Consider the following 13,528-nt stretch of genomic DNA (forward strand, 5'->3'; position numbering starts at 1 on the left):
TTCGTTCCGTTTGGACTCCGTTTGATATTCTTTTTCTGCGAAACACTAAAATAGGCAAAAAAACAACAATTCTGGGCTGGGCCTCCGGTTAATAGGTTAGTCCCAAAAATAATATAAAAGTGTATAATAAAGCCCAATAATGTCCAAAACAGAATATAATATAGCATGGAACAATCAAAAATTATAGATACGTTGGAGACGTATCAGCATCCTCAGCCAGCGAGCTTTTAGCCACTGCCCTCTCTGCATCCGCCACCCTCCCTGCTCCTGCGCGATTTGGCCAGGCGCCCTGAGCTGCCGTGCCTCGCTCCTACCCAACGAGTACGCACGACTACACCCTGCCACCCTCGCCTAGCTACCTGCACTTAAGACGTTGGATTCGAGTGGCCTCAGCCTCCCCACTCTGCATGATGCCAAATCTCAACTACAGGCAGGGTCGCCGGTGCCGGCGGCTATGGTGGTTGGCAAGCCGGGTTGCAGTCGTGTGGGACGGCAGCCGTCTTGAGGCAAGTGGCTAAAAGCACGTTCAATGGTGGGAGGCAGGGGGAGGCGCTGGTGGCTGGGGCATTGTAGGTCGTGCGGGAGGCGGCGAACTCCGGGGAGCAGCAACAAGAAGGGGACGAAGAGAGGGTGCGCCGCTTGGAGGAGCTCCGGGGTTGATTGTGTTTGTTTTTTATTTCAGGGGTGTGTATGTCAATTCTTTGCCAAGTCAGCTCCTTACAATCCGGTCCTACTTGTCAAAAAGTGATCAAATGGGCCAAATCATCCAACCAGTGCTTTCTGCAAAAGGTTTACTCAGAATGCGGTGATTTTTGCAATGGATTACCGACTTGGTGATTTTTTTCGGGAATATACATTGTTGCGTATCATTGCATTGATAGGTGGAAGAGTGACAAGCGCATACAACAGAAAAGGGTGGGGAGCAACTCATCAAGCCGTACACAAGTCGGTGTCTCGAGGAGTGCGAGATGAGCATGACGGAGGGTGCTCAGCCTTGTCTACTACGATCAGGTTACAGGGATAACAATCAGTATACGTTGGCACCCGCACATGCCCAAAGCTTCACCTCGTCCTTGATCACCCGCAATAGCTCCGCGTTAGAAGGCCGCTGTCCATCGAAGAGGGCGGCGTTGCGGTGTTTCCAGGTTTCCCATGCGACAAGGGAGCTGAAACCTTTCTGCAAGCCGGCCGGGCAAGTACCGGCTGTGGCCTCCCATCACTGGAAGAATCTTGCGGTGTCACTGGGTAGGGAGATTGGCGGTCGACACCATGAGAGGACCACATGCCACGTGATCCGGGAGAAAACGCACCAGACAAGCAGGTGGTCTGTAGTCTCGACCTCCTGGCCGCATAGCAAGAATGCGGGGTCGTGAGGCAAGCCATGGCGTGCTTGACACTCGGCCGTCCAACATCGGTCGAGGGTAGCCAGCCAGAGGAAAAACTTGGCATTCGTGGGCACCCAAGTTTTCTAGACTTGGTAAATTTCTGCAAACTTAGCCGTAAATGTGGTAGTTTTCTATAATTAACTCATACTAGTAAGCGTGCACGTGCAACGCACGTCTCAACTAATATTGAAACCATATGTGAAAATTCGCATGTGTATGTAAAAGGATAATCTCATAGTAGTAGTAAATAAATATTTCAAACGAATTGTTCTATTGATAAGGTTCTTTCTTCACCCGAAAAGCTAATGCATTCTTATTTCGAATTGTTAGTAGCCTTCTTATTCCTATGAATCTTGAAGAACACATTCAAAGCACTCAGGTACACCCACTATTTATCCATTCTTGTAATATGATTGTTTTCTTACAATTCCTACTTTACATAATCTGCTTTATGTTTTGACGCCATCGTTTCAACCAAGGCCGTTGAGTGCCACGGATCCATGGAGTAGGGGAACAACCGCTGTGATTTTTGGGGTGTCAATGGCTAGCTTCTTCAGGTGGAAGGCCAACCAGAATTGCAGTCCCATCACAAGGTCGGTTGCTTGGCCGACATCCCAAAACTTAGAAGAACCATGGTGCCTTAACATGCCACGCAGTGAGATAGATGGTGCAAAGATAATTTCAATTGTTTAAAGTTCATCACAAAAAAAACTACTAGTAAGGAATAATAGGACATAGCCATCTGTGTAAATATATAGAGAACCAATCCATTTGCCCTTATTTATCAAAATGTGTTACTGAAGGAAATATGCCCTAGAGGCAATAATAAAGTTATTATTTATTTCCTTATTTCATGATAAATGTTTATTATTCATGCCAGAATTGTATTAACCGGAAACATAATACATGTGTGAATACATAGACAAAACAGAGTGTCACTAGTATGCCTCTACTTGACTAGCTCGTTAATCAAAGATGGTTATGTTTCCTAACCATGGACAAAGAGTTGTTATTTGATTAATGGGATCACGTCATTAGGAGAATGATGTGATTGACATGACCCATTCCTTTAGCTTAGCACCCGATCGTTTAGTATGTTGCTATTGCTTTCTTCATGACTTATACATGTTCCTATGACTATGAGATTATGCAACTCCCGTTTGCCGGAGGAACACTTTGTGTGCTACCAAACGTCACAACGTAACTGGGTGATTATAAAGGTGCTCTACAGGTGTCTCCAAAGGTACATGTTGGGTTGGCGTATTTCGAGATTAGGATTTGTCACTCCGATTGTCGGAGAGGTATCTCTGGGCCCTCTCGGTAATGCACATCACATAAGCCTTGCAATCATTGCAACTAATGAGTTAGTTGCGAGATGATGTATTACGAAACGAGTAAATAGACTTGCCGGTAACGAGATTGAACTAGGTATTGAGATACCGACGAACGAATCTCGGGCAAGTAACATACCGATGACAAAGGAAACAACGTATGTGGTTATGCGGTCTGACCGATAAAGATCTTCGTAGAATATGTGGGAGCCAATATGAGCATCCAGGTTCCGCTATTGGTTATTGACCGGAGACGTGTCTCGGTCATGTCTACATTGTTCTCGAACCCGTAGGGTCCGCACGCTTAAGGTTTCGATGACAGTTATATTATGAGTTTATGAGTTTTGATGTACCGAAGGAGTTCGGAGTCCCGGATGAGATCGGGGACATGACGAGGAGTCTCGAAATGGTCGAGACGTAAAGATCGATATATTGGATGACTATATTCGGACATCGGAAAGGTTCCGAGTGATTCGGGTATTTTCGGGGGTACCGGGGAGTTACGGGAATACGAGGAAGAAGCAATGGGCCTCATGGGCCAAGTGGTGGAAGAGAGGAGGCAGGGTGCGCGCCACCCCTAGCCCAAACCGAATTGGACTAGGGGGCTGGCCCCTCTTTCCTCCTTTTCTTCCCTCTCCTTCCTTCTCCTTCTCCTTCCCTTCCTTCCCCTCTCCTACTTGGACTAGGAAAGAGGGTGGAATCCTACTTGGAGTAGGATTGCCCCCCCTTGGGCGCGCCTCCTCCCCTTGGCTGCCTCTCCCCCCTTGCTCCTTTATATACGGGGGCAGGGGGGCACCCCATGACACACAAGTTGATTTTCGTGATCGTTCTCTTAGCCGTGTGCGGTGCCCCCCTCCACCATAATCCTCGATAATATTGTAGCGGTGCTTAGGCGAAGCCCTGTGACGGTAGAACATCAAGATCGTCACCACGCCGTCGTGCCGACGGAACTCTTCCCCGACACTTTGCTGGATCGCAGTCCGGGGATCATCATCGAGCTGAACGTGTGCTAGAACTCGGAGGTGCCGTAGATTCGGTGCTTGGATCGGTCGGATCGTGAAGACGTACGACTACATCAACCGCGTTGATATAACGCTTCCGCTTTCGGTGTACGAGGGTACGTGGACAACACGCTCCCCTCTCGTTGCTATGCATCACCATGATCTTGCATGTGCGTAGGAAATTTTTTGAAATTACTACGTTCCGCAACAGTGGCATCCGAGCCTAGGTTTTATGTGTTGATGTTATATGCATGAGTAGAGCACAAGTGAGTTGTGGGCGATATAAGTCATACTGCTTACCAGCATGTCATACTTTGGTTCGGTGGTATTGTTGGATGAAGCAGCCCGGACCGACATTACGCGTACGCTTACACGAGACTGGTTCTACCGACGTGCTTTGCACACAGGTGGCTGGCGGGTGTCAGTTTCTCCAACTTTAGTTGAACCAAGTGTGGCTATGCCCGGTCCTTGCGAAGGTTAAAATAGCACCAACTTGACAAACTATCGTTGTGGTTTTGATGCGTAGGTAAGATTGGTTCTTGCTTAAAGCCCGTAGCAGCCACGTAAAACTTGCAACAAACAAAGTAGAGGACGTCTAACTTGTTTTTGAAGGGCATGTTGTGATGTGATATGGTCAAGACATGATGCTTAATTTTATTGTATGAGATGATCATGTTTTGTAACCGAGTTATCGGCAACTGGCAGGAGCCATATGGTTGTCGCTTTATTGTATGCAATGCAATCGCCCTGTAATGCTTTACTTTATCACTAAGCGGTAGCGATAGTCGTAGAAGCATAAGATTGGCGAGACGACAACGATGCTACGATGGAGATCAAGGTGTCGCGCGGTGACGATGGTGATCATGACGGTGCTTCGAAGATGGAGATCACAAGCACAAGATGATGATGGCCATATCATATCACTTATATTGATTGCATGTGATGTTTATCTTTTAGGCATCTTATCTTGCTTTGATTGACGGTAGCATTTTAAGATGATCTCTCACTAATTATCAAGAAGTGTTCTCCCTGAGTATGCACCGTTGCGAAAGTTCTTCGTGCTGAGACACCACGTGATGATCGGGTGTGATAGGCTCTACGTTCAAATACAACGGGTGCAAAACAGTTGCACACGCGGAATACTCAGGTTAAACTTGACGAGCCTAGCATCTACAGATATGGCCTCGGAACACGGAGACCGAAAGGTCGAGCGTGAATCATATAGTAGATATGATCAACATAGTGATGTTCACCATTGAAACTACTCCATCTCACGTGATGATCGGACATGGTTTAGTTGATATGGATCACGTGATCACTTAGAGGATTAGAGGGATGTCTATCTAAGTGGGAGTTCTTAAGTAATATGATTAATTGAACTTTAATTTATCATGAACTTAGTCCTGATAGTATTTTGCAAATAATGTTATAGATCAATAGCTCGCGTTGTTGCTTTCATATGTTTATTTTGATATGTTCCTAGAGAAAATTGTGTTGAAAGATGTTAGTAGCAATGATGCAGATTGGATCCGTGATATGAGGTTTATCCTCATTGCTGCACAGAAGAATTATGTCCTTGATGCACTACTAGGTGACAGACCTATTGCAGGAGCAGATGCAGACGTTATGAACGCTTGGCTAGCTCAATATGATGACTACTTGATAGTTTAGTGCACCATGCTTAACGGCTTAGAATTGGGACTTCAAAGACGCTTTGAACGTCATGGACCATATGAGATGTTCCAGGAGTTGAAGTTAATATTTCAAGCAAATACCCGAGTTGAGAGATATGAAGTCTCCAACAAGTTCTATAGCTAAAAGATGGAGGAGAATCGCTCAACTAGTGAGCATGTGCTCAGATTGTCTGGGTACTACAATCGCTTGAATCAAGTGGGAGTTAATCTTCCAGATAAAATAGTGATCGACAGAATTCTCTAGTCACCATCACCAAGTTAGTAGAACTCTGTGATGAACTATGATATGCAAGGGATAACGGAAACGATTCCCAAGCTCTTCGTAATGCTGAAATTGACGAAGGTAGAAATCAAGAAAAACATCAAGTGTTGATGGTAGACAAGACCACTAGTTTCAAGAAAAGGGCAAAGGAAAAAAAGGGAACTTCAAGAAAAACAGCAAGCAAGTTGCTGCTCAAGTGAAGAAACCCAAGTCTGGTCCTAAGCCTGAGACTAAGTGCTTCTACTGCAAAGGGATTGGTCACTGGAAGCAGAACTACCCCAAGTATTTGGTGGATAAGAAAGGATGGCAAAGTAAACAAAGGTATATTTGATATACATGTTATTGATGTGTACTTTACTAGTGTTCATAGCAACCCCTCAGTATTTGGTACTAGTTCAGTTGCTAAGATTAGTAACTCGAAACGGGAGTTGCAGAATGAACAGAGACTAGTTAAGGGTAAAGTGACGATGAGAGTTGGAAGTGGTTCCAAGATTGATATGATCATCATCGCACACTCCCTATACTTTCAGGATTAGTGTGGAACCTAAATAAGTGTTATTTGGTGTTGAGCATGAATATGATTTGATCATGTTTATTGCAATACGGTTATTCATTTAAGTAAGAGAATAAATTGTTGTTCTGTTTACATGAATAAAACCTTATATGGTTACACACCCAATGAAAATAGTTAGTTGGATCTCGATCATAGTGATACACATATTCATAATATTGAAACCAAAAGATGCAAAGTTAATAATGATAGTGCAACTTATTTGTGGCACTGCCGTTTAGGTCATATTGGTGTAAAGCGCATGAAGAAACTCCATGCTGATGGGATTTTGGAATCACTTGATTATGAATCACTTGATGCTTGCGAACCATGCCTTAAGGACAAGATGACTAAAGACTCCGTTCTTCGGAACAATGGAGCGAGCAACTGACTTATTGGAAATAATACATACTGATGTATGCGATCCGATGAGTGTTGAAGCTCGCGGCGGGTATCGTTATTTTCTGACCTTCACATATGATTTAAGCAGATATGGGTATATCTACTTGATGAAACATAAGTCCGAAACATTTGAAAAGTTCAAAGAATTTCAGAGTGACGTGGAAAATCACCGTGACAAGAAAATAAAGTTTCTACGATCTGATTGCGGAGACAAATATTTGAGTTACGAGTTTGGTATTCAATTAAAACAATGTGAATAGTTTTACATACTCACGCCACCTGGAACACCACAACATAATGGTGTGTCCGAACGTCATAACCGTACTTTATTGGATATAGTGCAATCTATGATGTTTCTTACCGATTTACCACTATCGTTTTTGGGGTTATGCATTAAAGACAGCTGCATTCACATTAAAAGGGCACTATCTAAGTCCGTTGAGACGACACAATCTGAACTGTGGTTTGGCAAGAAACCAAAGTTGTCGTTTCTTAAAGTTTGGGATTGTGATGCTTATATGAAAAGTTTCATCCTGATAAGCTCAAACCCAAATCGGAGAAATATGTCTTCATAGGATACCCAAAGGAGAATGTTGGGTACACCTTCTATCACAGATCCGAAGGCAAGACATTTGTTGCTAAGAATGGATCCTTTCTAGAGAAGGAGTTTCTCTCGAAAGAAGTGAGTGGGAGGAAAGTAGAACTTGATGAGGTAACTGTACCTGCTCCCTTATTGGAAAGTAGTTCATCATAGAAATTTGTTCCTGTGACTACTACATCAATTAGTGAGGAAGCTAATGATGATGATCATGTAACTTCAGATCCAGTTACTACCAAATCTCGTAGGTTAACCAGAGTGAGATCCGCACTAGAGTGGTACGGTAATCTTGTTCTGGAGGTCATGCTACTTGACCATGACGAACCTACGAACTATGAGGAAGCGATGATGAGCCCAGATACCGCAAAATGGCTTGAGGCCATGAAATCTGAGATAGGATCCATGTATGAGAACAAAGTATGGACTTTGGTTGACTTGACAGATGTTCGACAAGCCATTGAGATTAAATGGATCTTCAAGAGGAAGACGAACGCTGATAGTAGTGTTACTATCTACAAAGCTAGACTTGTCGAAAAAGGTTTTTGACAAAGTTCAAGGTGTTGACTATGATGAGATTTTCTCACTCGTATCGATGCTTAAAGTCTATCCGAATCATGTTAGCAATTGCCGCATTTTATGAAATCTGGCAAATGGATAACAAAACTGCAATCCTTAATGGATTTCTTAAAGAAGAGTTGTATATGATGCAACCAGAAGATTTTGTCAATCCTAATGGTGTTAACAAAATGTGCAAGCTCCAGCGATCCATCTATGAAATGGTGCAAGCATCTCAGAGTTGGAATATACGCTTTGATAAGTTGATCAAAGCATATAGTTTTATACAGACCTGCGGTGAAGCCTGTATTTACAAGAAATTGAGTGGGAGCACTACAACATTTCTGATAAGTATATGTGAATGACATATTGTTGATCGGAAATAATGTAGAATTATTCTGGAAAGCATAAAGGAGTGTTTGAAAAGAGTTTTTCAAAGAAATACCTCGGTGAAGCTTCTTACATATTGAGCATCAAGATGTATAGAGATAGATCAAGACGCTTGATAAGTTTTTTCAATGAGTACATACCTTGACAAGATTTTGAAGTAGTTCAAAATGGAACAGTCAAAGAAAGAGTTCTTGCCTGTGTTACAAGGCGTGAAATTGAGTAAGACTCAAAGCCCGACCACGGCAGAAGATAGAAAGAGAATGAAAGTCATTCCCTATGCCTCAGCCATAGATTCTATAAAGTATGCCATGCTGTGTACCAGATCTATTGTATACCCTACACTGTGTTAAGCAAGGGAGTACAGTAGTGATCTAGGAAGTAGATCACTGGACAGCGGTCAAAATTATCCTTAGTGAAATAAGGATATGTTTCTCGATTATGGACGTAACAAAAAAGTTCATCGTAAAGGGTTACGTCGATACAAATTTTTGACACCGATCTGGATGACTCTAAGTCTCAATCTGGATACATATTGAAAGTGGGAGCCATTAGCTATAGTAGCTCCGTGCAGAGCATTGTTGACATAGAAATTTGCAAAATACATACGGATCTGAATATGGTAGACCCGTTGACTAAACTTCTCTCACAGGCAAAACATGATCACACCTTAGTACTCTTTGGGTGTTAATCACATAGCGATGTGAACTAGATTATTGACTCTAGTAAACCCTTTGAGTGTTGGTCACATAACGATGTGAACTATGGGTGTTAATCACATGATGATGTGAACTATTGGTGTTAAGTCACATGGCAATGTGAACTAGATTATTGACTCTAGTGCAAGTGGGAGACTGAAGGAAATATGCCCTAGAGGCAATAATAAAGTTATTATTTATTTCCTTATTTCATGATAAATGTTTATTATTCATGCTAGAATTGTATTAACCGGAAACATAATACATGTGTGAATACATAGACAAAACAGAGTGTCACTAGTATGCCTCTACTTGACTAGCTCGTTAATCAAAGATGGTTATGTTTCCTAACCATGGACAAAGAGTTGTTATTTGATTAACAGGATCACATCATTAGGAGAATGATGTGATTGACATGACCCATTCCTTTAGCTTAGCACCTGATCGTTTAGTATGTTGCTATTGCTTTCTTCATGACTTATACATGTTCCTATGACTATGAGATTATGCAACTCCCGTTTGCCGGAGGAACACTTTGTGTGCTACCAAACGTCACAAGGTAACTGGGTGATTATAAAGGTGCTCTACAGGTGTCTCCAAAGGTATATGTTGGGTTGGTGTATTTCGAGATTAGTATTTGTCACTTCGATTGTCGGAGAGGTATCTCTGGGCCCTCTCGGTAATGCACATCACATAAGCCTTGCAAACATTGCAACTAATGAGTTAGTTGCGAGATGATGTATTACGAAACGAGTAAATAGACTTGCCGGTAACGAGATTGAACTAGGTATTGAGATACCGACGAACGAATCTCGGGCAAGTAACATACCGATGACAAAGGGAACAACGTATGTTGTTATGCGGTCTGACCGATAAAGATCTTCGTAGAATATGTGGGAGCCAATATGAGCATCCAGGTTCCGCTATTGGTTATTGACCGGAGACGTGTCTCGGTCATGTCTACATTGTTCTCGAACCCGTAGGGTCCGCACGCTTAAGGTTTCGATGACAGTTATATTATGAGTTTATGAGTTTTGATGTACCGAAGGAGTTCGGAGACCCGGATGAGATCGGGGACATGACGAGGAGTCTCAAAATGGTCGAGACGTAAAGATCGATATATTGGATGACTATATTCGGACATCGGAAAGGTTCCGAGTGATTCGGGTATTTTTGGGGGTACTGGAGAGTTACGGGAATATGAGGAAGAAGCAATGGGCCTCATGGGCCAAGTGGTGGAAGAGAGGAGGCAGGGCGCGCGCCCCCCACCGAATTGGACTAGGGGGCCGGCCCCCCTTTCCTCCTTTTCTTCCCTCTCCTTCCTTCTCCTTCTCCTTCCCTTCCTTCCCCTCTCCTACTTGGACTAGGAAAGAGGGTGGAATCCTACTTGGAGTAGGATTGCCCCCCTGGGCGCGCCTCCTCCCCTTGGCCGCCTCTCCCCCCTTGCTCCTTTATATACGGGGGCAGGGGGCACCCCATGACACACAAGTTGATCTTCGTGATCGTTCTCTTAGCCGTGTGCGGTGCCCCCCTCCACCATAATCCTCGATAATATTGTGGCGGTGCTTAGGCGAAGCCCTGCGACGGTAGAACATCAAGATCGTCACCACGCCGTCGTGTTGACGGAACTCTTCCCCGACACTTTGCTGGATCGAAGTCCGGGGATCGTCATCGAGCTGAACGTGTGCTAGAACTCGGAGGTGCCGTAGATTCGGTGCTTGGATCGGTCGGATCGTGAAGACGTACGACTACATCAACCGCGTTGATATAACGCTTCCGCTTTCGGTCTACGAGGATACGTGGACAACACTCTCCCCTCTCGTTGCTATGCATCACCATGATCTTGCATGTGCGTAGGAATTTTTTTGAAATTACTACGTTACCCATCAGTTACCTTGCCCAAAGATCTTCAAGTATATAGTTTTCGATATCGATATCTGTTTTGTAACATCACGGCAAAATCTTGCATCACAGCTCACCACAAAAATAATCAACACCTCTCTGTGAAAAGAGTACATGCTAAGCACATACTTTCGTGTTTAAAACAAAACAGAGGGCTAAAAGCATACCTTCTCTATGTGAACAATCAAGTTTTCCCTTAAACTCCCATGCGAAACTTACAAGAGCCATCATAATGCCACCATAGTGATTGCATACCCTCCTTTACAATAAAAATGAACCATTTTTAAGTTCTAAAAGCACCAAAAGAAACCTTGCATTATCTGTGCTTATATGCTCAATGAGTTAATGATTTTGAAAAGAGCAGGAAAAACCATAACAAGAAAAGAAAAGCAACAAACAACATGTTAGAGGTTGATAGACAGGAATTGAACGGAATCATTTTTATCGTATAGAATGGTAAGATAACATAAAGCCCACGAGCACCATAATATTCCCTTCAAATGGGAGCTGAAAGTATTGGTTGGTAAAATAGTCTTATCTTTTCAAGTGAACACATATAGAGGCAATGTGTAGTAACACAATATATGTACCTAATAGTAGGTGACAAATCTGCAGTTAAGAAGAAACAACAAATCAAAATACCGGTCTCACAGTTTCAAGCAGAGCAAACAATTGCCTACAGAAAAACATTCGTAAAGATTGATCTGTAGCTCTATAAAAGACCATGATAGTGTTCCCTTTCACCAAACTTTTCTGGACTCTACAACATAGGAAGAAAATAACATCACTCTCAATTCTCAAATAATAACAACAGTTTTCAGCAAAATTCCACAAAGCTACAAAGAATTCGGTGTAGTATGTTGTGCACGACTACAATACCTTTTGCAATGGTGAAGCCATTCGAGGCACATACGAACGGGCAATGGGAAGCTACAATGTGAAAGACATGCATAATCTTGACATTGGAAGGGGTTCACTCGTTTGGGAACATATATAGATAGATGCATACTTGTAATATGAGTTGAACCAAATATATAACAGTGCAGACATGGATCTTTATTTAGTTAAAAAAATACTTAGCTCTGAAAGAGTGGAGCCCTTCTCTGATGTACCCATGCCCGCACCCACAGTCAACCAGTTCATATGGAACTCCTGAAAGTAAATCGGCCCATGAACCTATAGCAGCTTTTGAAGCGCTTGATTGACGGACGGAGAAAGAAAATAGGAGAAACACGGTGAATGGCTACCTGACGCCTTGTTGTGGCAACCTGGCTGAGTACGGTGAGGCCGACGGTGTCAGACGGCATGCTATGAAAATCAATGTCAAAGAAATTAGCAAAATCAATGTCCAACAGCATGCTATAAAATAAATGGAATGTAAAAAGTTTCAGCTAATAATAGCGATGTGCTTACTGTAGGTATGGTTGGTTCGCGAGGCCGACAGTGTCAAACGGCATGCTATGAAAATCAATTTCAAAGAAATTAGCAACAACAATCCAAACAACATGTTATGAAAATCAATGGAACACAAAATAGTTTAGCTCTAATTATGATGTGTTTACTGTAGGTATGGTTGGTTCGAGCCTAATTTGAAGCAACAAAATAGTGAATCATCTTTGGACGCAAGAAGCAAGCACCATTCATATGTTGAAGAAATATCTACTAAAAAACATCGCCTTCACATCAGTTCGTAAATGAAATTAATTTAACGGCTTGATCAAGCCCATCTGCACCTATGACATGTGCACCTGAATCCAAAGAAATAAATAAATTAGAGTTTAGCTTGAACCCATTTTGATAGCTAATTCCACTTTGGACGCTCAACAGCTAGAAGAACTCAATGGAGGCATAGGGTATGAACAAAAAACTAACCTGGACATTAAAAAAACTTAATCTGCTGGTCAAGCTTGGACGCGAACTTCTGGGTCTTGAGAAGCTTGGCATGCTTGTTGAATTATGAACCGGTGTGATCCAGAAACTTACCTAGAAGTAGTATTTACATCCAGCGCAGAGCGTGTTTGATGGATTCTTCTTGTGTGCCATTAATCCTAATACTGCATTAGAGGTACACATGACAAGCTTTGAATTTTCCATGAAAACAATCTGGGTTTTGGTGCTGGGTGTTAATTATAGTGGACTGAACGTCTGCACTCACCAAGCCCCACCGTGGCTGCTAGCAGCTCCACGTCGGTGAACCTCGCCATCTCCAGGGAGAGTCAAATAAATAGGAAACGTGCTGGAGATGGGAGGAGGGCAATACCTGCAGAGTTTGAAGCGCCGTCACCATTGCTTGTTGGATCTCCGCGCCCCATCAGCGATCCAAAGTTTCAGCCGCCACCGCCTCCTCTTGGTTCGTCGTTGGGGGGCTCGGTTGGTGGTGAAGATGAGGGAGGGGAGGAGCTGGGTTACCGCCGGGCGGCCGTCGGAGGGAGTGCAATGGAGGTTGCCCATGCACCCCGGCGTTCTCTGTGTGCAGGCGCTCTATTAAAGATGCGTTGGGCGCGGCGGAGTCGGGGTTGGAGGTAGGGATGGCAATTTTATCTATGCATCTGGATACCCATGGATACCCGACCTGGTTGGGTAAGGGTATGGAGCGCATTTCTGCCCATGGGTCCGTGGATATGGGTACCCACGAACAGTCAGGTTGGGCACGGTTATAGTTTCTGCTCCATGGATATCCGGTGGATATCCGTATGACATGTGGGGCCATATGCCAGTGACAGTAGAAAGAGCGGATCAATGGGAAATGGCAGGCAATATGCA

The 13,528-nt window shown here is 43.5% G+C and overlaps 1 long non-coding RNA gene across 1 annotated transcript; it reads right to left on the reverse strand.

The window, feature by feature from the left end:
- Positions 1–11,367: 11,367 nt before the first annotated feature.
- On the reverse strand, positions 11,368–12,620 carry LOC119328355. The gene is made up of 3 exons (XR_005158933.1): positions 12,179–12,620; positions 12,013–12,073; positions 11,368–11,917 (listed from the first exon to the last, which is right to left on the reverse strand). It is a non-coding gene; the product is annotated as an uncharacterized LOC119328355 (long non-coding RNA).
- Between the last annotated feature and the right edge of the window lie 908 nt (positions 12,621–13,528).

This window comes from Triticum dicoccoides, chromosome 7A, assembly GCF_002162155.2.
Source record: "Triticum dicoccoides isolate Atlit2015 ecotype Zavitan chromosome 7A, WEW_v2.0, whole genome shotgun sequence".
Classification (NCBI taxonomy): domain Eukaryota; kingdom Viridiplantae; phylum Streptophyta; class Magnoliopsida; order Poales; family Poaceae; genus Triticum; species Triticum dicoccoides.